The 27859-nt window shown below is 35.2% G+C and overlaps 1 protein-coding gene across 2 annotated transcripts in view; it reads right to left on the bottom strand.

Moving 5' to 3' along the window:
* The window catches only part of LOC149547103 (nodulin MtN21 /EamA-like transporter family protein), a 129429-nt gene that overhangs the window by 77392 nt on the left and 24178 nt on the right, over nt 1–27859 (bottom strand). The window lies entirely within an intron of this gene.

Below are 27859 nucleotides of genomic sequence, written 5' to 3'. Positions count from 1 at the left end.
TTCTTTCTTTTCAAATGGCATTTTGCTATATCAATTATACAGTCACAGTAAAACTACCAACTGTTTTTCATTTCTCAACAAAAATTTAAACTTCAAAATGTCTCGGAAAAAGGATGAAAAGTAAATTATAAATGCACAAATGGTTTAGAAAAGTAATCAGAAGTTTGTGAGTAGACTGAACAGAAGTTCAACGTGAATTGGCGTTTGTTGACTTCGAGAAAGATTTGGACGACCAGTTTAAAATAAAACAGAACTTTAATTATCCTTTATCTTGCATTTAAGGAGCAACAATTACTCTTATGTGCCAGTGAATGTGAGACCAGGCAGATTCGATTGATACATTTTGGTTTGGTTGGCATCATTATTGATTTTTTCTCTAAAGGAAATAATATGATAGATACATTTATATATGAATGTGGAGGATATTCCTGAAGCACAGACCAGCACTGAATAGGCATGAAGATTGTGCTCAGAAAGTAGGAAACAACAACATGAAAATGCACTAGATTTTTCTTCATCATATCGTGTAACTTTCAACCTTCCATTTGCATAATTTATTGCCATCTGTTTCAAAGAAATAAATATCTTGAAGACAGTATGAGATACAAGTGGTTTGAAATAAAGAATTAGAAAATCAAGTGGTTTTATATTGAAAAGCTAAGAATTTATGGTAGTAGGGTTGCAGTCTTCTTCAGAAACAAAAGTGTGAATGGCTTTAAAAAAATTATGTTAAAGATTTACCTAAAGTAACTAGATGAAAATATTGTTATAAAGGTAATGGTATATGATCATTTGTGAAGTCATGGAAGGGAGTTATCACAAATTTAAATAATACTATACCAGCTAATAGAGGTTTATTCACTTTTGACGTCTCTTATCAGATCTTTTGTCAAAATCCAGAATTTCAATATAACAAGTTTGTAATGGGTGCATTCTCATTATCGCTGCACAAGGAAGGCTAACAGATGCTGAAGTTAACTAAAACCATGATATCAAATAATTACATGAAAGGCTGTGATTTTGTTTCGAGTTGCAACCTCTCATATTCATGTCTCTTCAACACTATTAGAGGTATATCACCCACTCCTTCAAAGGCATTGATCAAGATCATTTTATATACATCACAGACTAAGCACTCCAAGAGCCTTATAGCCGCCAAAAAGGTGGAATTATTCAACCATTGGCAAGAGACAAAGATCACATGTGCATCTAGCATCAACAAGAGATGGCATCATAATAAGTTATCACATGAACAGGAGAGACAAGGATCAGGAACAGCAACACATTATATCAATTACAGATCATTACAATAGCGGTTATACTTGAAATTCATCCAATCCATGAAAGACTGACTCACAGACTCATCAAGCAACGATATTACTAAATCAGATTGTAAATTCTAATTTTCTACTTGTTAAGTGTTATAAATTTCAGCCACAATTTTACTGTCATCCCTAAGTAGTTTAAATTCCTTCTCGAATGCCTTATATAAATTTTCCCAGGATTCTATTTTCTTTTTGTTCCATTGATCCTTTGATCCATTCCCAAGGAACTTGGGGAGTTTTTGTCTATCCAGACTAGGCCTTGAAAGGAGGGTCATCATTTTGGAATAATATGTACCATGTACTGAGAACCTAACTGGACTGTTTCCATCTCGCCCACATTTTGGTGCTTCTTTCGCACTCTTGACCACATGTGAGCCTTCTACAAGTCCACCGCTAGCGTCTCTCATACCCTGGTTACCTTCCTCAAAGCTAATCTCCCTCCTCTCTGGAGTCTTTGGCTTAGATCACCCATTCTCGATTTCTTCTATTATGAACAAGTTCTTAATGCAGTGCAAATTGTTCTCAAATATTTGGGCAACCTCACTCTCAAGGTTCCTCTCTTTGTTGTTTCTATCACGTGCAAAGTGCACTAGCAGGCCACTCTTTGTGGAATCACTCTCTAAGTCTTCCTTGGCTTATACTGCCTGTATGGACAGATCCCTTGGTTAGTCAACAAGAGCTTCTATCTTATCAAGGAGTGGTAGGTTTTTGGCAATACCTCCCATTTGCACCATGCATGCCATGTTGCACCTTCCCCTCTAAGTGGCATTTATCACTCTCAACTCTGGCTTCTGTTGAACAAATGGTAGCTTCGGTTAGATATAGGAATGATGATGTGTGTGTGTGTGTGTATATGTCAATTAATAATGAGATACACACACACACACACACATACATATTTAATTGCACATATACTCATCACTATTTGACAAAAATTCTGGAAATCGATGATCACTCAACTGATCGGAACCTAGTGTGTCCCAAGCATATTATCAATCTTCATTTAGAGATTATAACATGCAGATTATTGGAATTTCATGTTTCACATAGGATCCCAATCAAGCATTATTATCGGTGAGTATTTCCAAATTTGGATAGTTATTTATTTGTGCAAGATCAATTCAGATAGAAGTTGATAAATATTTGTGTTTTTTAAGTAATAAATATTATGAAGTAATTAGAAAATATTTTCTTCTTATTAATAGAGACCAAAAGGTCAATATATACAATCTAATAAAATGATGTTTCCTTAGGAAACAATCGTAAAGAATAGAAACATTCTATTCTAACTGAGAAAGCTAAAAAAGCTAAAGCTAACCAGATATTTACAATCGATTACCATTAACTAATAATAGACGGTTATCTATTATCGTAATACCCTCCCTTAATGATTAATCTATCTAGAACACCAAGCTGTCCTTTGAATTTGACAAACTTATCAGGACCAAGAGGCTTGCTGAGAATGTCTGCAGTTTGATCTGTAGTAGGAACATACTGCAAATCTATAGTCTCGTCTGCAACCAGCTATCATATGTAATGACAATGAACATCCAAATGCTTTGTTCATTCATGGAAGACTGGATTTCGTACTAACTTGATAAAACCTTCGTTATCAACAAACAGAGTAGTCAGTCCTGCTAGTGACATCTGCATATCCCCAAGCATCCGAAGAAGCCAAACAACTTCACATCCTACCTTAACAGTCCCTCTATATTCGGCCTCTGTAGAGGAGAGAGAAACTACCTATTGCTTCTTATTGGTCCATGTGACTACACCGGATCCCAAACTGAACACATATCCAAAAGTTGACTTTTTATCATCAACAGAGCCTGCCCAATCTGAATCTGTGAACCCAATGAGTTTAGGATTATAACTTCAAGAGTACAGAAGTCCATAACCAAAAGTGCCCTTCACATAACAAAGTACATGCCTTGCTTCCATCCAATGATCAGCCTTAGGGGCTGTCATAAAGCATGAGATATAGCTGACTACGAAACTAATATTAGGCCTAGTAGCAGAGAGGTAGATGAGGCTACATACTAGTTGCTTGTATTTAGTATCATCAACGGAAGGAGAATCAAACTTTGCGGATAATTTGAGACCTTTCTCCGAAGGTGTAGATGTAGGCTTGCAATCCTGCATACGGAATTTGACTAACAGGGCCCTGCCATATTTGGACTAAGAGATGAATATACCAGAAGACTGTTGCCAAACCTCAACACCTAGGCAATAATGCATGAGCCCAAGGTCAGTCATATCAAAAGACTGGCATAAACTCTGTTTGATTCCCTGAATCAAAGGTGCCGAACTGCCAGTGATGATCAAATCATCCACATAAATAACTAGAAGGATGATGTCACTGTCAGTAGTCTTCATGTACAGATTTGAGTCTAAAGAACATTTCTTGAAGCCTTGATCACTGAAGTATTCATCAATTTTTATGTGCCATGCCCGAGGGGCCTGCTTCAAGCCATAGAGAGCTTTTACCAATCTAAGAACCTGATGGTCTTTAACAGTAACCTTGAAACCAAGAGGTTGCGTCACGTAGACCTCTTCATGGAGATCACCATTTAGGAAAGCACTCTTGACGTCCATTTGATGGACCTTCCAGCCAAATTGTGTTGCCATGGCTACGACTGATCTGATGGTGCTCATCTTTATAGTAGGAGAAAAGGTCTCCTCATAATCAATGCCCTAACGCTGAGAGAAGCCCTTCACAACTAAATAAGCTTTGTACTTATCCAAAGTACCATCCAATTTATATTTGATTTTGTAAACCCATTTGCAGCTAATGGGTTTCTTCCCTGGTGGAAGATCAGAAAGGACCCAGGTGTTGTTCTTCAGTAGGCTTTGGTGTTCAGATGTCATGACCTATTCCCACTCTGGAATTCCTTTAGCCTTGGAATATGTTTGAGGTTCAAACACACTATGAATTGTTGGCCATGAGAGCAAAGTTAACAGACTCTATAGGTTTGCTCTTTTTCTGAGCAATTCTCCCATCAATGAGCTCATCATCACGAAGATCAACAAGTGTCTTAGCCCACCACTTAGGCCGGAGAGTAGATTGACCAACATTAGTATCACGAGATGCTTGATGATCAGGTTCCTCGTCAGAAGAATTTGGATCAAACTTAGGCGAAGCATCTACAAATCAAGGTGATCCTATAGGAGAAGCTAGAGGTGTCTATACAGGGATCACTAGTATAACTAGAGCTACATGAGCTACTGGATCCCTCCTATCAAGTGGACTTAATGGAAGCCGAACTCCGAAATCATGAGCTTTCATAGGCTGGTCTGCTGGATCAAGAACGGGAGAAACAAGCCTGAAAGGTCCTCGCTGCTCATCAAAGACTACATCACGACTGTAGATGAGACGAGATGTCTCAACAACGATTAAGTGATAGGCTTTGTTAAGACTATTGTATCCAGCAAGCATGAGTTTCTGACTCTTGGCATCCAACTTGGTGCGAGACGCATCAAGGATCTAAACAAAAGCAAGGGAGCCAAAAACCTTCAAGTGACTGATTTTGGGCTTGCGACCTGACTAGGCCTCTGCCAAAGTTTTTTCTTTGACTCCCATTGTGGGTGACCGGTTCAAAGGATAAATTGTAGCATTAACTGCTTCTACCCAAAACTTCTTTAGAACATGTTTGTGTCCATGCATGGACCGAGCCATCTCAGTGATTGTTCTATTTTGATGTTCAACTACACTGTTCTGTTGTGGTGTGTGGGGTGTTGTTAACTGGTGTTTGATGCCATGAGAATCCAAGAAGCTAGAGAACACATTAGAGCAAAATTCCACCCCCCCCCTCGCCTTGTCTGATCTAAGAGTAATAATAAGTTTCCTAGACTCTTTTTCAACTAAAGGTTTAAACTTCTGAAATACCTGAAATGCATCTGATTTCTTTTTAAGGAAATATACCCACATTTTCTACTGAAATCATCAACAAACAACAGAAAATACCCAGACCCAAGAATAGGAGTGGCCGTAGGGCCTGCAGATATCGGCATGAACAAGCTGAAGTACCTGAGAAGCTCGTCATGAATCATCACTGGTGAAAGGTGTGCCATGTTGCTTCCAGGCCTGGCATGTATCACAAACTTCAAGCTGTTGAATCTGAATCTCCGGCAATCTAAGAATAAGCTCATCTCGAGCAAGCTATGAGAGATAATACACATTTAAGTGCCCAAATCACAGATGCCAAAGGGTGCTAACGAAAGACCACCGAACAACCATAGCCAAGTCCTGAGAATCACCAAAAATAGTAAGTCTGAAGAGACCATGATCCTCAAGACCTATTGCAATAGTAGATTGAGTCGCCCGATCAATGATGGTGCACTGATGTGAACTAAAGGTGACATCCAAGTGTGGAGAATGTCGCAGCAACTGACTGACTGAGAGTAGATTAAGTTCCATCACTGGAACGTAGTACACATCAAGGAAAATGAGATTCCTCCCAACAGACTGAATCTAAATTTTGCCTTTGCCGACAATAATGTACTCTTCTCTGCCACCAAAAATAATAGAATCTGTGTAAGGCTGATAATCAGTGAACCAGTCTCTATAGTGGGTGAAGTGACGAGAGGCACCTGACTTAATGTACCAGGCAGACAACTTGACATGATCTGTAGGTCTTTTAGCCATGAAGGCATAAAAGGTAGATTTCGTCTGCTCAATGTGCTCTGCACTGTTCACTTTGGGCTACGAACCTGATTGCTTAGATTATGTGGCTAAGCATCTCCGACATTCAACCTTCATGTGCCCAAACTTGTGGTAGTAGTTGCATTGAATGTTCTTTCGAGAGCCATCTGATGCTGGGGCAGAAGACTTATGCTAAAACAATTGTTGAAACTTGCCTTTATCCTTCTAAAAGAATTTAGCAGCAAAGGCTTGTTCTGTGGAGGTGGCGCTGGAACTACTACTAAACTGTTGTTTCCACCAATCTTGCTGAAGCAAAAGTGTGCAAAGATCGATGAACTTCAAATCAACACCAGAAGACGTAATGTTGAGTCTCGATAAAATGCTCATAGGACTTTGGTAAACTCCGAAGAGTGATAACCACAATGTCCTCTTCCTCCATCTTGCAACCGATGACAAGTAACTCATCATGGATTTCCTGAATCCGGTTCAGATGTGCCTGGATCGAGGTTCGCTCATCCATGACAATAGAATACAGAGTGTTCTTTAGAAAGAAAGCTCTATTTTTGTCAAAAGTCTCATGAAGACCTTTGAGATGTGTCCAGATCTTAGTAGTTGTATTGTCGGATGGAATTTGAGAGAGTTGATCATCAGCCACAAATAACTTGAGAAGCATCACTACCTCCCGATTATTCAAATCCCATGTATCCTGATCAGGACCAAGAGCAGTCAAACGCTTCGTAACACCTAGAACAAGTTGATTGGTGTTCCGATATTCAGAAATTGCGATGATCCGTTGCTTCCAAGTGCCATTATTTCGACCATCAAATTTGGAGTTGTACTTGAGCAAAATGTTTGTCAGAGATGCCATGCCACATTTTTCAATGAAAAGAAGTGAAAATCTGTGAAGGCATGTTCTTCGAGGCAAAAAATGGATGACCCAAAAAATTCAGAGAATGACCCATAAGAGAGCTCGAAAAATCGACAAGGAATATGGTGTTTTTTTTTGGATCCGTTTTGGATCAAAAATTGAGGCATGAAAATTGAGGCACCCAAAAAAATTTGACAACCCAATTGAGCTCTTGGAAAACCCACCAAGAATCTAAAATCAAAATATTCTTTCAAGCTCAAAATTTAAGGTTTCGAGCAAAACCCTAGCCGACAGCCATGAATGGTCAAGAATTGTAAAAATAATGTCATTTTCTAATAAAAACGTCAAGTTTTCTTCAAGGATCGATGTGCATGGACGAGCATGGTTGGAGAGTGCTGAAGAGACACCAAAGAATGGCGTAGTAGGCATGCGTTTGAAGAGACGAATGTAGAAAACCGTCTGCAAAAAAAGGCACGTTTTTGCTCCAAAAACATGATTCAAAACAAAGACGCAATTTATGGGAGGAGCCATAATAGAAAAAAATTGTGTTTTGTAGCAAAACTTAGCCCCCTAGCCAGCAAAAAACGTGAGCAATAGAAAATGCATTTTGTTGAAGTCGCAGTTTTTAGGGCAGACTGCTCTTCAAAAAAATGGAAATCGCACGCGATGCAAGCATTTAATCGAATCTTTGCATTCACAAACCAGAGATCAGACGATTTGTAGACAATTAGGTGATTTGTTTCGCTGAAAAAACTTGACCGAGTGTATTACTAGTGCGATTTTTGTTGGTTGTAATTCTTCGAGATTCAAACAAAAGAAAGTCTACCAAAAAAAGCAAAAACCCTAGCTGGGTTTGTGTGAAAAAATCTGTAAAATAAATTCAAAATATTTTAACAAATAATTTCCAAAAAAAAAAAATTCCGAAAAATTTGAAGTATTGGCTCTGATACCATATTACGAAGTAATTGAAAAATATTTTCTTGTTATTAATAGAGACCAAAAGGTCAATATATACAAAAGAATAAAACAATGTTTCCTTAGGAAACGATTGTAAAGAATAGAAACATTCTATTCTAACTGATAAAGCTAAAAAAGTTAAAGCTAACTAGATATTTACAATAGATTACCATTAACTAATAATAGACGATTATCTATTATCGTAATAATAAATCCTGATTAGAGATCGAGTGTCTAATTGAGATGAAAGAACATATTCATGAGGCATCCCATGAACGGACATGCCTCCGCCTTGTGGAGACATGTTTGCTCATGGGATGTGTCTCTTCCATGTATAATTAATGCAGATCCGATCTACAAAAGGAGACAATGAAATCAATTGATGCTCTGTCTGTTGGAGATCGAGTATCACCAATATCAGATTCAGACTTGCAAAATTATATTTAGTATTTCTCAATATTGATTTGGCATCACATACCCATTTGACAATGATAAAGATTATCAATAATCTGATTACAACCTGCAAAGAAAGTTCAGAGATTAGTAATCATCATATTCTAAAAATTGAAAAGACATTCATAGTTCTAATTTGAAATAAATTTAATCATCTTTAACATGGTATAAGAGCCTTGCTAAGGAAGATCCGATTAAATTTGAGAGATCAGACTATTCAAAACTCAAATATTATCAATCTTGAAATTTAAATCACATTCCATTCTTCATAATGTCAAGCGTAATCAGATTTGAGAATCGTCTTGAAGGTGCAACCAATTTTACATCATGGAAATTTAGAATCATAATGATATTGAAAGAAAATAAATTAGACTCATTTGTGAAAGAAAACAAACCAGAACCAAAGAATGATCTTAAGAAAACTCAATGGATCAAGAACAACAAAAATGCTATGAAACTTACAGTAGATACAGTTAGGGATCATATAGTACTTATCTAATCAAAAAAAGATACTGCATATCTAATGCTTAAATCCCTTGAAAGCACATTTGAAATAAACAACACCTTTAGAATCCTTGCTCTAAAGAGACAACTTAATCATGTAAAACTGAACAAGGGAGAATCAATCACTACATATTTCATGAGAATCACAAAACTAAGAGATCAACTCTCAACAGCTGGAAGTCAAATTGATAGTAAAGAGTTGACATTAATAGCTCTAGGTGGCCTACCATCTTCATGGGAGTTATTTATTCAAGGAATAAGTGCAAAGTCAAGGCTCCCCAAATTTGATAGATTGAGAATAGATTGCTTACAAGAAGAATTTAGACTAATGACTAGAGAAAACAATCAGAAACCCACGAGAATATTCATGTATTAAACATAAATTCTCATAAGAAAGGTAAAAAGAAAATTTTCAAAAGAAAGAAGAATACTTATGGAAAGGGATCGTCGAAGAAGAGGAAAGACATTTCCCAAATACAATGTTTCAAATGTGATTATTATGGACACGATACAATCAAGTTCCCCGATAGAACAAAACAACAAGCATCCTTTGCTAAAGTTGGATAGACAAATATAGAACCTGATTCTAAGAAATTTGTCTTCTACTCAGCATTATCAAGCCAAGTATCAAACAAATTGTAATGTCCCCACTATTAGGATTCGTTAGGGACAAGTTATACTTGCAAAATAAATGTTAGAACTTAAACGATAATAAATCTTACTACACTATTCTACCCTCTTTCTTAATCCGCAATCTTAAGAATGTCTCTAGATCGGGTTTCCTAATTCATAGCTACCACGTCGTCTTCACGAGAGTGGACCCCTTAAGATTCTTCTTGGACGGGACATCCTCTATCCAAGGCCAATCACATATGCATATGTTGACATCATCAGAAAATTCTGGCATAGGGAGATTATGTAGTAGTTCTCAGCCATGGCAGTCAAATGGAGATCTTAACATCTCACATACATCATGCTTCGAGTCCATTAATCTCCATGGTGTCAGTCCAATGAACTGACATAGTACTATCCATTTCTCATCTAACCATTCATGCAGAGTTACTCATCTCTCACAATAGCACGATAGCCATTCATACGAGGATCTCACTTCCTACACTGGCACTATGAGGTTTGATCAGTTACTTAGAATCATAAAGAATTATATCAACTAACTCTTTCACAAAGATGATATCAATTATTAAATATTATTTTGAATAAATGTATTTCTAATACAATTATAGATAAAGAAATGCAAATATATATATATATATATATATATATATATATATATATATATAATCCTTTAATAAATAAAATTATATAATATTTATAAAAATAAAATAACATATAATATACCATACATTTTCTTACCTTATATTCCCCTCCCATGGCTCCCTATTCATACATTTCAAAGAAGGTATTTGTCTTGCCAATGTTTTCCCACAAAAAATGCAGATTTATTTCTTTATTTGTATTTCTTTAATTTTGAATCTTCTCTTATCTTAGTGGGACCTTTTAGAAGTGAGTTTTATATTTATATATTCATGGCTGCTTTTTTTCTATTTTGTCATCCTTATGACTTAGTTAGACTCTCTCCTTTTTGGCCTACTTAAGGGATATTTTCTTCCTGTTTTAATACTCCCTCTCAAAACATTGTTTTATACTATTATCGTGGGTCATGACCCTTCCCTCAATCGGTATATTTCAAGCAAATGAGTAATATGCAATTCAGCACTCAATAGGTATTAATTATTTTCCATTAGAGATGATCGAGTACGTATGAGGTTTTTAGTTAGTATAATTAATTGCTTTGTAAATTAAATATTTATTATTTGGTGTTATCACTATACATATTGAACATTTATTTATAGGTTAAATAATTATTATTTTTTATATATTGATGATTAATAATAACATTCAACTAATATCGTTGATAATATTATATTCAAATGAATTTTTTCATAACTTATTTAGGCAAGGAGTTAATTGTTGATTAGAATTTAGTATATTTTGAACTACTAAATATATATTCAATGGACTAATTACGGCTCATTACACAAATTCAATACTTGGGTGATAGATAGTGGTTCATCAAGACACATCACACGATTTAGAGAACACTTAGATACTATGGTAGAAGAATCTGACAAAGAAGTAACTATTGGGAATGATTCTGCATATCTAGTAAAAAGGGTTGGAACTTGCACCATAAATTTAAAGTCTGGCATATCTCTACAACTCACTCAAGTATTGTTTGTGTCAAGAATAAAGTGGAACCTAGTATCCATTTTTTCTCTTGAAGACAACAGATATAGGGTTACCTTTATGGATGGAAAAGTTTTGGCATGGCCAAAGAACTCCACCATAAAGAAAGCACAAATTATTGGTATAAGACAAGGATATCTTTACAAACTTTGCACAAACATAAATCAAGCCCTTATTCATGAGACCTCTGACTCAAATGAAATTTCGCATTGAAGATTAGGACATATTCATTTCCGTGCCCTACCTTCAATAATTGGTGACAAGGTTGCCCAAACTAAAACAAATTCATGAAGGAGCATACAAAGGGTGTGGCCTAGGAAAGAATACAAAGGGAACCTTCCAAAATAGTTTTAGTGAAACCAAAATGCATTAGAACTAGTTCATTCTAATGTATATGGATTCATTGTACCCTCCATGGGAGGTTTCTTATACTAAGTAATCTTTGTAGATGATTTTTCTAGAAAGACATGAATATATTTTCGTAAGCGTAAAGAGTCTGACGATTTCCTTAAAAGGTTTAAGTAATTCAATGCTCTTATAGAAAATCAGACCGGGAAGAAAATCAAAGTACTAAGAACAGATAATGGGAAGGAATACCTCAGAAAGTTTTAAGGAGTTTTGTAGAAATGTTGGGATTAAGAGGGGTTCACTATACATTACAATCCACAACAAAACGATGTTACTTAGAGGAAGAATAGAACTATTATAGAAGCAGGTAGAGCAATGTTGTAACATCAAAACATAGAAACTTCATTTTGGGCAGAAGCCTCTAGGAAAGTTGTCTACATTCAAAATAGATGTCATCACTCATAGCTACATAAAAAACTCCTAAAGAAGCATTCAACGGTGTAAAACTTGATATAAGTCACTTAAGGATCTTTGGTCGTTCTATCTACATTCATGTGCCTAAAGAAATGAGGTCTAAATTAGAACCCACTAGAAAGAAAGGGATATTTGTGGCCTATAGTGAAACCTCAAAAGCCTATAGAATATACATACCTAGAGAGAAACAAATTGAACTCAACAGAGATGTCATATTTGAGGAAGACATTGCTTTCAAAAGATCAAAGAGTTCTCATGAGATAGAAATTCAAGATTCCCCTCAAGACATGGAATAAGATCCTCTCCCTGAGATTGAGACAAAGTCTTGGGAAGAAACCATAAATGAAAATCAGACAACTCCAGATGAGGATCCTAATAACAACAACAAAAAGAGACCACTCTGGGCCAAAAAGACAATTGGGGAAGTTGAGAATTATTCAGCACCTAAAGGAACTTTTAGAGAAAGTAAGAGACCCAACAGATTCTCCAACTATGTTGCCTTAATGAGTGAGATCATTAGTTCAAAACCAACTAGTATTATAGAAGCTCTCAAGCATCAAGTATGGAAAGATGCTATGATGGAAGAGCATCAAACCATTTTGAAAAATGATGTATGGGACATAGTACCAAGATCAAAAGAGAAATCTATTGTCTCTTCCAAATGGCTCTTCAAAATGAAACATGTTGCTGACGGCAGTATAGAGAGACATAAAGCTTATTTTGTTGCCTGAGGTTTCTCAGATAAGGAGGGTATTGATTATGAAGAGACATTTGCACAGGTTGCTCGGTACACCTATGTTAGAGCAGTAATAGCTATTGTAGCAGCTAAAGGATGGAAGATCCATCAAATGGATGTAAAAACCTGCATTCTTGAATGGAACCATTGAAGAGGAAGTCTATTTAGAACAACCTAAAAGATGTGTGTTATATAATGCAAATTCAAATGTATGCAAAATGAAGAAAGCCCTGTATAGACTCAAACAAGCCCCTAGAGCCTGGTATGAAAGGAATGATCGCTATCTTATGTGACTAGGATTTTCCAAGAATGATGCAGATCAAAAATCTCTATTTTAGAGTAATTAATGGTGATATGTTAATACTTATTTTACATGTTGATGGCCTAGTAATCACAAGAAAAGATCACCTTATTACTCAATGTAAGGACCTAGCCTCAGAATTTGATATGAAAAACTTGGACATTTTACATTACTTTCTTGGGTTGCAAATCTAGCAGAAATCAAATGGTATCATTCTCAATCAAGGAAAGTATACTATTGATATTCTGAAGAGATTTGGGATGTTGGACATAGACCCATGTCTACATTTATGGAAACTAACACACACAAATTGAAGGAAGCAACAAGAGAGTCAAAATTTGTAGACCCTACTCTCTATAGACAAATAATTGGATCATCGACATACTTGGTTAACACTAGATTGGATGTTCGCTATGCAGTGAATGCTCTAAGCTAGTTTATGTATGAACCAAAGGAAATACACCTTATTGTTGCAAAGCATATATTGAGATACCTTCAAAGTACTATTGGATATGGTCTTAAATACAAAAATAGACCTAAATCTATATGGATACTCTAATTTAGATCGGGCCAGAAGTGTAACCGATTGAAAAAGCACATCAGGATGCTGCTTCAGTTAAGGATTGATAATGATCTCTTGGATCAGTAGGAAATTGTCTTCCGTGGCACAAAACTCAACAAGGTCGAATACATTGCAGCCTCTATGGGAGCAAGAGAAATAGTATGGCTCTGGAAATTGCTTGTGGGATTATTCGATGAGCCCCTAAATCCTACTATCATCCACTATGACAATCAAAGTCATATTAAGCTTTCAATGAATCCAACGTTCCATGACATATCAAAATATATAGAGATTCCTTACCACTATGTGTGAGACATGGTAGAAAGGAATGTGATCTAGTTGGAGTATATTAGTACAAGCGATCAAATGGCAAACATTCTCACCAAGCCTCTCTCCAAAGTGAATGTTGAACACTTTAGGAAGAAACTTGGTATGGTTGAAATGTAAGTTATTTTTTGAGATTTAGTCTCAAAATGTTTATTTGTACTAATACATTTAAAACATGCTTAATATGTAAATTCTTTTGTCATGTGTGTGACTCCATGACTATATGGGCCCCCTGTGCACATTATTGAAAGGTGATGATCTTTCTAATAATGTACACTTGTATTTGACATTGTAAGGTGATGAATTTACAATGATTAGTCACACTATCATGATGGATATTATGTGACTTGATATTCATGGACATCTCATGATAGTTAGTATCTCTTGGACATTTTGATAGCTATCTTGAGACTTGATATTAGTTGAAGATCATTATGATCCTTATGAGATAATCATGGTGGATAAGTGTATCTGTGGATATACCATGATCTATTATGGTAGACATCATGAGAATTGATGTCAGTGTGCATGTTACATCCCATATTTTGTCTAAATTTAAAATGTTATATATAGCTGTTGAGTTTTCAAGTGAATTGGAAATGATTGGTTAAATTGGTTATTCATTATGATCTTATATGAATTGGAAATAGTTAATTAACATGGTTATTTGTTATGGTAACTTTGATTGCACTTGTATGATTTGGAAATATGCTTTTGCCATGTTATTCCTCCTTGCACGTGTGGTGAAGGGGGCAAAGCACTGGCTGAGAAGAATAGGGCACAAGCACCAACCTGCCACTACGTTATCAAGTATTCGTCTAAACCGCCTTGGTCAAGGAAACGTAGATTGCAACAGACTAGATAATGCCAAGTTGCCACATATAAATATATTCATGTGGACACTAAGCGAAATAAAAACTATTACCTTTGATTTGGGTTGTGAATGCTCTGCATCTTTCTTGTGATGACAGTTACAACTTATTATATTAATAGTATCTATAATGCTTATGTACATTTGTATATGTTACATATATTATGTATGCGTATATTTAAATATAACGTACATGTACGTATATGTATATTTGAACTACAACATATATGTATATATACGTATATTTGAAATATGACAAATATGTATGTATAAATAACAGTATAAACATACGTAAATAATGTGAGTATTATTAATATAATAATTTGAAGGAAAAGATTTTATTTTCTTTCTTTTCATGACAAAATAAGTTAAAACAAGAAAGTCTATTGGCCTTGTTGATTCCCAAAACCACAAATTGGAAATCCAAGAGCTTTGCCAATTCTCCGACAGGATTCCACAATCAGTTCTGGCCAACTAATGGGAATACTCCTTGGTTCCCCTGCAATTCAGGGTCCGCTACACCTAGGCAAGTAAACGTTCACACAACTCCTAGTCTAATTGAATTTAATTTCTTCGGAAAACCAATTAGACAAAATTCCCATAGACAATATCTCATATGCAAATTTTGATGATTAAAGACTTATATCGGAATCAAATTTTCAATTTTTGTAGCAATTGATTAAAAAACAATAATCACAAAGGACAAATCCGAACAAAATATGTGAAATTCAATTTTTTAGACAAATAAGTGAAACATGGCTCTTGCATTAAATTTATGAAATGATCACAAATAATCTTTACTTATTTACAATAATTTACACATCCAAATTGTAAATAATATTTTATTCCCCCTTTTTTCTCCTTTTAGCTCTCATTCACTCCTCACCTTCTAATAGTTTTCTTTTACTTCTTATCGAATATGTCTTTTTTTATATATCATTTTATCTCAAATAGTTGTCTTTTTTACCAAGAGGGGCATCTTTTACAAATATTGCACCTTTTAACTTTAATTAATTATCTTATAACCACACCTTTTCTTTTAAATTATCATAGCTTTTGCTGTAATCTTCCAAATAAATTTAAATCTCTTATTTTATTATTCTATAATTTTATTTTAATTGTTGTATAAAATTGCCGTAAAAACCTCCAATTATTCTTCCTCTTTCTGAATTCCATCGTTTGCATTGATTCATTTCTTTTTCAGAATCACTAGCAGCTTCTCATAAATCAGCAATACCTCCTCTCTAATCATATCTCCCACTAAGTCATCATCCGGCAATTCACAAGATGGCTATCGTAACTCTTTCAAATATAATTCTCTGTCACCTGTGCTTTGGATAGGCTCGCTGAAACAATTGGATGAGAAGTACGTATGTTTGGGTGCTTCCTCCAGCGCCTCAGTCAGCAATCAATACCTCTTCTATCCATCTATATTCTCCATGCACTGATATCGCTGTCAAAGACATCTTTCATCTTCACTCCACGACATTATGCATTCTTGATTTGGCGATTATCACTAAGAATGGGATTGTGAAATTTAGGGCCATCTTTCAGACTCCTTCTGCAAGTGAACAGCACCACAATAATTGATTTTTCTTTTTTTAACTTGTTATGAATCTTATGCTTCGTAAGAGTTCTCTCTCTAGCACTTAACCTCCATCGTGAATGCATGAGCTTGGGCGGGATCAGGTGGCATGTATTTGCCTTTGTCTTCTTGGTACATAAAATAGCATCAACATCCTATTTTAAGTGGAGCATCATCGCAAATACTTCCATTCTCTTTAATGGCACAGCATATATTTGTGCAGGTGGTGTCTATGGTGTCGTTAGTTCCTTTCTCATGTACCGGACGAAGGCAATTTCTTGTGAATAAAATTGACGGTGGATATTGCAAATCATTGCAGTTGCTTGGCCTGTTCCAGATTTCACATAGACTGCATCTATGGAAATAATACTTCCTTGTCCATTCTTGGTGGAATAAAAACAAAGAATTCAGCTTTCACAATAAAATCCAGACTCTCTCAAGGCAACCATAACTAGATCAAGGATTCTGTGCTGATCTGTCATATGCGAGAAATTATGTGATCGTGTATGATGAAGACCTATTCTGAATAAAATTTCAGTGCATAATAGATATGATAAATCTCGGTCTACAGTTTACATGGAGAGGAAAATAGCGTGTTTTAGAAATTAGTCAATACAAAAATTCATCACCAAGTGAGCTCTGTATAAAAGTTGAAATCAATATGCTATTAATCCATGTTTTGACTGCAGATATCAAAATCACTGTTACTAATTTGAGTCTCATAATTGCAAAGATTCGATGTCTTTTGAATATCTTGGCCCTCCTTGCTTTCTACAGAACATATCTTCTCGTATTGTCATTGATCAATGAATCACAATATTGATTCGTCTTCTTCAATTTTCAGATATATTACACAAGTCACGGGATTGAAGCACAATCTCCGGGACCCTGAAACAGACTCCCGAACCTGGTCATTTATATTAAAGCATTTCTCCGATATGTTCACAGATATTGCTATCAAGAGGACCAAAAAAAAGTGCTAAAAGAAAGAAACTTGACACCAAGAATCATGTTTTTAAAATGTATGCTAATTGAATTCATCCTTCATAATATGAACGTTCTCATGAATTGTAACAGTGATTGATCTTGATGCAGCGGGATTAGGGACAATCTCATGCTCAACAATAGCCCTTCGAAAAGAATTTAAGATTGACTGAAAAGTTTGCAGCATGGCCCAGCTTTGACAGCTCCAAGGATCTTGAAATAAAATCATTAGCATATTTATCAAAATCTGATATCATCGCAATAGTGTAAGCCATGCACTGTAGGAAAGAGTTTTCCTGATTAACAAGGACTGCATCATACAATCCAAAAATCTGGAGATGGCTTAATAGGAGTCTCCCAATTACTAGAAATAGCCATAGAAGAATGGTCATGCCAAAACAGTTTTAAGGGCCCTGTTCCTTGAATTCAAGCAGTTTTCGTGTTCCTCTTTACTGTCACATTCATAACATGTTCTTCCTTGGTCTTAAGGAACCTTCATAATGATTAGAGGCACTATAAGGATTTCATGAAGATGTTTCTGAAGGATAAAGTAAGTGACAAACATGATGACATGAAGATTTTTCTATTTTGGCATATGATTCCAAGGGCTGCAAATAAGATTTTTTCCTTATATGGGGCTTTAAATTTTGCCAAAATTTAGAACCCCAACAGGCCTCTTATAATTTCCTTTGATTTTCAGCCTTTTTCATTATTCTTATTGTTGCCAAGATTGTAACAATCAACTCATGCCTTGCCACCTTGTTATTTCGCATGCAAACGTAACTCTCTGTCCATTTGGTAGCCAAGCTTGTATCTATATTCCTTGTGGATGCAGTTGAGCAGAGGTTCACACACACAGCTCTTGATTTGGTGACATATAATCTGCAAGTATTCTACCAATTTTATTCTCTCCAAAATCATATTGTTCATATTCTGCCAGCATACACATAATGGTGTTGCCGTTAGAACCTCATTGTAGATCGCTGAGCATTGGCAATCCAAGCTAGTGAAACACATTTCACAATCTCTACTATCAGGTCGTGCTTCCTGTAATGTCTTTGTCATTTCCATTGCAGAGTTTAGAAATTATGTTCCTATCTTATTTCTTGAAGTAACCAAATCATATCAGAAACTGGCAGACGTGAGACCATGGGTATGTTATACCGTTAAAGCCAAGAATTGATAATAAGATTTGATTTCAATATTATATTCTTCTGAAGTTTATGAGTCCCGATATGAAGAATCATTTGATTAAACCGAGTATGCTTTTCAATATGGTGAAATTGATATCATGTGCTTCCGTTATTGAGAAAGTCTACCCTCGGCTGGAGATAAAAGCTATCAAGTCATGTAGACATCATAATTCCTTCATTATTTTCTTTAAGGTTGTATGAAGGCAGAAGATAAAGTTTTCTAGAAGATTACACCAGAGAATCCTCAAGGACAGCCAAGAATGGATGAAATGAATGGTTAGTCCACATGAATTGGATAGAATAACCAACCTACAGAAAATAAAAAGAATGCATTGAAGTTATAAAGAGTTTCAAACTAAAGTTTGGTAATCTAGTGGTCTAGTCAGCTCATGGTGGGGAAAAGGGTATTGTCTGGTCTATCAAGTCGAGCAATGGGTGATCAGGGACATAGTCTCCTTGAAATCCCTGGCCAAAATATGTTAAGTGGCAAATGATGCTGCTATGATCACTAGAGATGAGGATAACTCATTGTCGGATAGATTGTCTATTAGGAGGATTTTGCAGTCTAGTCAGTTATGGAGTTGACAACTCTAACACCAAGATGCTTAGGTTGCAAGATGAAATGGTGTACACATGCCTTATCCCATGCAAGGTAGGGCCATTCTCAGTTCAGAATGAGTGGGGATTACACTACGTCCATAGTTGGGAACTTGGTAGGTTAAGCCTCTGGCAATGCTTCTCCTCTCCTCCAATGCCAAGACTTGTACAGACTTGATTGGATGCTACTTCACTTGATATGGTGTGATCTGAACCTTGCTAGAATTTCACTATTTCTTTCATTCGCATCTTATTTCAGTTTCAGCTATACATCTTATGCAATTACTTTTCTGTTTCTATGAAATGGTAGTTATAATATTACAATTATATATCATTTCACTTTCGTGTGTAATATATTTGGTTAATCTAACTTGATCATTCTTCTAAGGATAATTAATCTTTTTGTTGGTAGTAAGAGAATGTAGTTAATCAATTATTTTTTTGTTAATTCTTTCCAAGTGAATGGGTAGCTAGCTTACTTTACTCAATAAAATATAGAGTTTTTAAGGCTTGGAAAGTTTAGTTGTTACATATGGTATCAAAGCTCTAGGTTCAACATTAAACCTTGGGTTCACCATGATTTAAACCTGAAATAGAAATGTTTGATTGAGAATAGAATGAGAACCTGCATGACACCTCGAAAGAAACCCCTTCACCCAATTCATATCTTTATAATTAAGAACATGCCTAAATTTGATTACTCATTCTTGTTCATACCAAGAGATAATGAAACATTAGCCCATGCCTTAACCAGAATCAAGAAGGAAAGCGTCAAATGGACTCCTACTAAGAAAGCAATCATGAGAAACAAAATTATCAAATATGGAATTCAAAACAAATTGATCCACTTATGATGTATATGTATCTTATATCGGGCAAAATAAGCCCAAGGAAATGGACAAGATACACAAGGATAGGGTGTACGATTTCCTTAAGGAGCAATGTTGAAAATTTTGTACTCACAGTAGTGGGTAAATTGTGTAATAAATATAGTTGCAGTTGGAACAGGAAACTATTGTTTTTATCTATTTGAATATAAAAAATCAATAAAGAAAACTTTGAAAGTAAATGGGATTGTTTATTTACACATTCTTGTTATTTCTTTAGCAAATTGTTTTTTAAAAAACTAATGGATGAAACCAACTCTATTTCAAGAAACTTGATCAAAAGCAACGACAACCAATGAAAAAACAATCACGTACAAAATGAAATATCCAAGGAGACTAACTCACAGTGTTCTATGGACCAACTTGTGCAAGTACTACTTGACACTCAAACTCAATGGAAAAGATGGAACAGAGAACAAATTAAACTTAGGCAAGGGCAACAATCCTCACCTCACCCTAGAACTGAGCTAGAACCATATGGCCATAGTGAACAAGAGAATAGACCACCTCCAACGTAGTTGGAGATTCAAAAGATGAAACAAATAGTCAGCGAATTATTTGCTTACATAAAGAAAAACAAACCCCTAAGTTTTCAGGATCTGAGTTCAAGGATGTCGCTAAGGCATGGTTGACTGAGACGGAAAAGTGTTTTGACATTAGGGGTTTCGCTAAGTCCTCAAAGGTTGTTTGGGGAATCTATCAACTTACAAGAGAAGCTGCTACCTAGTGGGAAAATAGTAAGATGGAACTGAATTTTAAGACCACCAACATTACTTAGGACAAGTTTCTCATTATCTTTGAGAATCGGAGATTACCCCAATCCTTCTATGATCAGAAGGTGTTAGATTTTCAAAACCTTTAAGCAAGGGGACCTAATAGTGAACAAATACTAGGAAAGGTTCACTTGACTTCTGAAATGTATCCCTACTTGCCAACAAGATAGAAATTTCAAGGTCAAGAAGTTCATCATGGGATTGAATAACAAGATCAGGGGAGCCATAGATATATTAGCACACCGAACCATGGAGGAGGCTCTTGAGAAGGCCATCGAACAGGACCAAAAATTAAAAAAGGATGATTCCATCCGAAACAATAAAAGGAAGGCTAACTGGAGTTCCTCTAGTTCTAACCCAGCAGCTCACAAAAAGAGCTTCAAGAACTTCAAGACCAGCAAACCTAAGTTCAAGGGAAACAATAGTAAGAATTACAAGGGCAATTCCAGCATAATAATGGCAGCAAGGGGAATAAAAAGAAGGGACCAGCAAGAGGCTATTTCATTTATGGTGGAGACCATTATGCCAAATAGTGTCCTAGTAAAGGCACATCTAATCAGCAAATGTGTCATCCCTTACCACCTCAGCAAACCGTCTTTCAACAAAGAATTCATGCATCGTTGGATAACCAACAACTTGGCCCTATAAAAACCCCAAGATATATGGAAACCCATCTCTATATTAAATGATACTAGAGCCATTGAGTATTTTATATCTCCAAAGTTGTTAAGTGGATTTCCCAAAAACTTGGACATATGGAAAACCCTTGGACTATTGAGTATGCAAACCAGTTAAAGGCTCGGGTAGAGCAATGTTTGTTTGAGGCTCAAGTAGACTTTCCAACTTTTTCATCTGAGGTTAACCTCTATGTAGCACCTCTAAGGTCTTATGATATTATCATGGGAATCAATTGGCTTAGCGAGAATAAGGCAAAAGTGGATTGTCTTGCAAAAAACAGTAGAATGCTTAGATGACAATGGGAACCCTTTGATTATTCATGGAATACCACATGAAGTTAAAACTTGTCAAATATCAGCTGTGCAACTTAAAATATGTAGAAGAAAAGGGTGTGAGATTTATGTTGTAAAAATAGAAGATCTAAATGAGGTTCAGGAGAAGGTTTACCACGATGATTACATTCTTGAGTTTGGGGAAATTAGAGAAGGATCTTTTGTACAAACGTATCCCTGTCTTAGGAATTATCAAGATGTGTTTCCAAAAGAGCTACATGGATTACCTCCTTCGAGGGTGTTCGATTTTACCATAGATCCGGTGCCGAGAGTAGAACCCGTATCTAGAGCGCCTTATAGGATGACTACCATAGAGGTAATGGAGTTGCAAGTGCAGTTACAAGAATTATTAAATAAGAAACTCATCCGCCCTAGTGTCTCTCCCTGGGGAGCCCACATATTGTTTGTTAAAAGGAAGGATGGAACCATGAGGTTGTGTATAGATTATAGAATGCTTAACAAAGTCAACATCAAGAATAGATATCCACTTCTCTGGATTGATGATCTATTTGATCAAATGAGAGGAGCATCTCTGTTTTCAAAGATAGAACTTAGATCGGGGTATCACCAACTAAGTATCAGAGAAGAAGATATTCATTAAACAACCTTTAGAACCCACTATGCGTATTATGAATTTACAGATTTGCCTTTCAGATTAAAGAATGCCCCTGTAGCATTTATGAATCTTATGTATAGTGTACTCCAAGATTATCTAGATAAATTTGTTTCAGTATTCATACATGATATCCTTATCTATTCTCGAAATGAGGAAGAGCTTCAAAAGCATCTAGAAATAGTTCTTCAGAGATTCTGTGAGCACAAGTTGTATGGGAAATTATCTAAATGTTATTTCTATCAAAAGGAGATTCAGTATTTAGGGCATATTAACTCCGCGAAAGGAATCGTAGGGGACCCCACCAAGATTAAAGCAAACTAGGAATGGGCTAAACCAAGAAATGTGTCAGAAGTAAGAAAAGAAAGAAAATAAAATATTTGCCTTAAAATTATTATATTAATAATACTCACATCATATACATATATTTGAAATATGTCAAATATGTATGTATAAATAACATGTATGAACATACGTAAATAATATGTGTATTATTAATATAGTAATTTGAAGACAAAGATTTTATTTTCTTTCTTTTCATGACAGAATTAGTTATAACAAGAAAGTCTATCGGTCTCTTATAATTTCCTTTGATTTTCGGCCTTTTTCATTATTCTTATTGTTACCAAGGTTGTAACAATCAACACATCCCCTACCACCTTTTTATTTTGCATGCAAACGTAACTCCCTTTGTCCATTTGGTAACTAAGCTTGTATCTATATTCCTTGCAGATGCAGTTGAGCGGAAGTTCACGCACACAACTCTTGATTTAGTGACATATAATTTGCAAGTATTCTACCCATTTTGTTCTCTCCCTAATCATATTGTTCATATTGAGCCAACATACACAAAACGGTGTTGTCATTAGAACCTTGTTAGAGATCGTTGAGCATTGACAATCCAAGCTAGTGAAACACATTTCACAGTCTCTATTATCAAGTCGTACTTCCTACAATGTCTTTGTTATTTCCATAGAAAAATTTAGAAATTATGTTCCTATTTTATTTCTCAAAGTAGCCATATTGGATCAGAAACAGGGAAACATGAGTCCATAGGACTATTATACCATTAAAGTCAGGAATCTACAGCCATTGATAATAAGATTTGATTTCAATATTTGTATTCTTCTGAAGTTTATGAATCCTGATATGAAGAATCATTTGATTAAACGGAGTATGTTTTTCAATACGGTGACATTAATATCATATGTTTTTGAGATTGAGAAAGTCTACTCTCAGCTGGAAATAAAAGCTATCAAGTCATGTAGTTATCATAATTCCTTCATTATTTTCTTTAAGTTTGTATTGAGGCAAAAAATAAAGTTTTCTTTTCAACTAAGAAAATATAATATAAGCTAGAAGATTACACCAGAGAATCATCAAGGACAGCCAAGGATGGCTGAGATGAATGGTGTAGTCCGCATGAATTAGATAGAATAACCAATGTGCAGAAAATATATAGAATGCATTAGAGTTATAAAGAGTTTCAAACTGAAAATTGGTAATCTAGTGGTCTAATCAACTCATCGTGGGGAAAAGGATATTCTCTGGTCTGTCAAGTCGAGCGATGGGTGATCAGGCACACAGTGTCCTTGAAATCCCTGGTCAGGGTAGGTTTAGTGGTGAATGATGTTGCTATGATCACTAGAAGTCAAGATAACTCGTAGTCAGATGGATAGTCTTTTAGGAGGGTTTTGTGGTCTAGCCGGCTATGTAGTTGATAACTCTACCACCAGGATGCTTAGTTGGCAGAACGAGCTGGTGTACACGTGCCTTATCCCATGCAGATTAGGGCCATTCTCAGTAGAGAATGAGTGGGGATTACACTAGGTCCATGATTGGGAGGTTAAGCCTCTAACAGTGGTCTCCTCTCCTCCAATGCCAAGACTTGTACAAAACTAATCAGATTCTACTTCACTAGATATGGTGTGATCTGAACCTTGCTAGAATTTCATCATTTTCTTTCATTTGTATCTTATTTCAGTTTCATCTATATATCTTATGCAGTTACATTTCTGTTTGTATGAAATAGTAGTTATAATATTACAGTTATATATTATTTCACTTTCATGTGTAATATATTTGGTTAAATCTAAATTGATCGTTCTTCTAAGGATAATTTATCTTTCTATCGGTAGTTAAGAGAATATAGTTAATCCGATATTTTTGTTAATTCTTTTCAAGTGAAACTACAAATGGGTAGCTAGCTTACTTTATTCGATAAAATATAGATTATTTAAGGCTTAGAAAATTTAGTTGTCATAGCACATCATAATTAAGATGTGTTATGAAGAATGTCGTGTGACTTGACACTCTTAAGAAGCATAACATATCTTCTGATAATCATGGGTAAGGTGATATCATTAGTTACTTGGTCAAATCTTCATCTTCCAGAGCTAAGAGGGAGTGTTGAACAAATGGTAGCTTTGGTAAAATACGCGAATGATGATCAGTTTGATAATATGTGTGTATGTCTGTGTGTATATATGTCAGTAAATACTGATACACACACACACACACACACACACACACACATGTACATATTTAATTATACATATATTCATATCACTATTTGACATAAATTCTAGAAATTGATGCTTACTCATATAACTGATCGAATCCTATTGTGTTCCAAGTATATTTGTGATCTGCATTTAGAGATTATAACTTGCAGATCATTAGCATTTCATGTTTCATATAGGATCCCAATCGAGCATTATTATCGATGATCATTTCCACATTGGATATTTATTTATTTATACTTAATGCAGATCAGATCCACAGAAGGAGACATTGAAATCAATTAATGCTCTGCCTCTTCGAGATCGGGTAACACCAATATCAGATTCAAACTTGCAAAATAATATTCAGTATTTTTCAATATTGATATGGCATCACATACACATTTGACAAAGATCGAGATAATCAATATTCTGATTACAACCTGCAAAGAAAGTTCAGAGATTAGTAATAATCATATTCTGCAAATTGAAAAGACACTCATAGTTCTAATCTAAAATAAATTTAATCATCTTTAACAGCTTCAACTAACAATATGTCTTCTTCTATCTTTGTTTGCCAAAAGAGGCATTAATTGTTGAAATTGTCTTAGGTACAACATTTTCTTGTGTTACACTCCTCTTCGCTTTGGTTCCTTTCCTCACATAAGTGTATTTGTTGTCGATGCTATTCTTGGCCTCATCTTCCTGAAGGTCTTGGCAGTTTATTAGATTATGTGCAAGCAATCCCAACAACCTTGCTAGGAGATGCTCAAAAATCTTCATTCACCCTTAACCTTTCCCGGATGTTGCTCTCAAAGACACCTCAATGAAAGGCTTCCTCCACAACGTACAATTTGATGAAATTTCCCACTAGTATAAGGTTTTGTGCCAACTCTTCCTCTACTATATTTTCTTCATTGGATTCAGAGGTTTCTAATTGTTCGTAGGGTTGGTTCATTTACACTACCTACCGCCATTTTCCCACACAATTTAAATCTCTATGCTTCATAAGGAAACAATGCCAAAATGTTTACTAAAGGGAACTACTTGATTGCGCAAAGTAAACGAAGTTCAAAAATATACCATACAACAATACCAGAAGAAACTAATAATCACAAGAACGTGGCAAAAAGATATGGTCTTCATCTTCAAATGTGATGTATACAATCAAAACAATGCTACCATTCAATAGAAAGTAATTACATATATAGTAATTTAAAAACTCCGTAAAAACCATATTTAAAGTATATATTCATTAAAAAAGAAAACATGGCAGGTAATGCAAAACATATGAACACAAAAACTTACACGAACAAAAACCGTAAAACTCTGCTTTCTACTCAAATACCAAAAATGCAAAACATCGAACCTCGTCAATGCAGTACTGCTGCGGCTAACAGATCCAGTGGCATATCTTACAAAAGGACAGGTAAAACCAGTAATTTGCACAAATAGTTTCACTGCACTAGCAAAGTTACATGAGGAAAGAGGGAAAAATATTTTCTAGGCTTGGACAATGCAACCAGGTAACACAAAAATAGCCCATCCAAACACCATCAATGAAAGAGCAACAAAGATACATTGAAAATTCCCTGGCAGTGATCTAGCAAAAATGAGCACAATGAAGGATGGATTGTAGTGTAGGGGAAGAAATCAACAAGGGCTCAAACAAATATTTATCCTAGGTTTATGTCAGCCACAGGGGAAAACTTGACCCCAGTAGATAACCCTATTTGCAAATGCAATGATCACTCATATATGAAATTAACAGCACCAAATGAAACAAAACATCTATCAAATGAGGCACCCTCTTGATGTTTGGTAGCTTCAGTCTAAAAAAACCTATGAGACAATACTATTGTGTGTGTGTGTGTGTGTGTATATATAAAAGTATTATTATTGGAGAGAAATTAATATAATAATGATTCATGGAAACTTTATATATATATATATATAATAACTATAATTAATCTTTGCCATTATATTAATTGCCAAATAATGAATAGACATGTCCCATGAAGGGACATGTCTCTTCTTGATTTATTCTCAATATAAATATAAGAGATCACTGCCTTTGGAAAACACATAACAAACAGGCAGTGCTAATACATTTGCAGCGATCCTTAAACTTAACATGGTATCAGAGTAGGCTGCAAATAAATAGACAAGGAAGCAATGATTTCTGTTTTTTTAACTGGAAGAATAAGGCAATCAAATAGTAACCCTGAAGCTACCATCTTATTAATGATACACTTGAAGTGAAATAACCAATCCTACTATTAATCATAAGGAGAAATAAGATCAATTGAAACATCGAATTATATGAAAGCCAAAGATGATGCTAGAGAATAAGACGGATTACAAAAACGCAAGCCTAACCTTCTACAAGGTGCTTGATAAGTCTTGCAGCTCTAAACAAGGAAAAATATTGTTCTAATTGGCATTCGAAGCAGATAATAGGACCCCCCAAAAGACACATGACCTCCCATCACAGTGATAAGTAAATGTACAGTTTGACAATGATGGAAGGCCCATGTTAGCACCAAGGTCTGCAGAATGAATTACTTACCACCACCTGCAATGAGATTTGTGTTGATTATGAAAGGACAAGGGCCCCGACCCTTTGAAGGAAATTTGAATAGTTTAAATACTGCATAAACTAAGTGCAAAGGGGAGGATATACAAAGCACTAAAAAGAAAGATTTTCCATAGCAATCAAACAAGAAGATTAATAAGATTGGTTTTAATAAAGTCAAATTTATTATAATAGAGAGAACGTATGGAACCAATTTGACCATAAGGGAAGAGATAAGGATCGAATAGGAAAATAAATCAAATACAACTACCTCTGATGAAAGGTGAATGGCTACGAATAAGGATGTGGAAAAGAGATATGGGGTTATGAGCGATATAGAGGAAAATTTATAAATAATGAGATAAGTATTTTTTTAATCATTAGTATTACTTTTATTTATATTTGTGGTCACCTTAGATTATTATATGTGACATTGATAAGGAAATAATCTGTTGAAAATATAGATTATTGTATATATATATATAGAAGATTGAATATATGCATATAT

The sequence above is a fragment of the Cupressus sempervirens genome, chromosome 7 (assembly GCF_028749045.1).
Source record: "Cupressus sempervirens isolate cs-2001-9-10 chromosome 7, ASM2874904v1, whole genome shotgun sequence".
Taxonomy (NCBI): Eukaryota; Viridiplantae; Streptophyta; class Pinopsida; order Cupressales; family Cupressaceae; genus Cupressus; species Cupressus sempervirens.
This window is presented reverse-complemented; position numbering and strand designations above follow the sequence as displayed.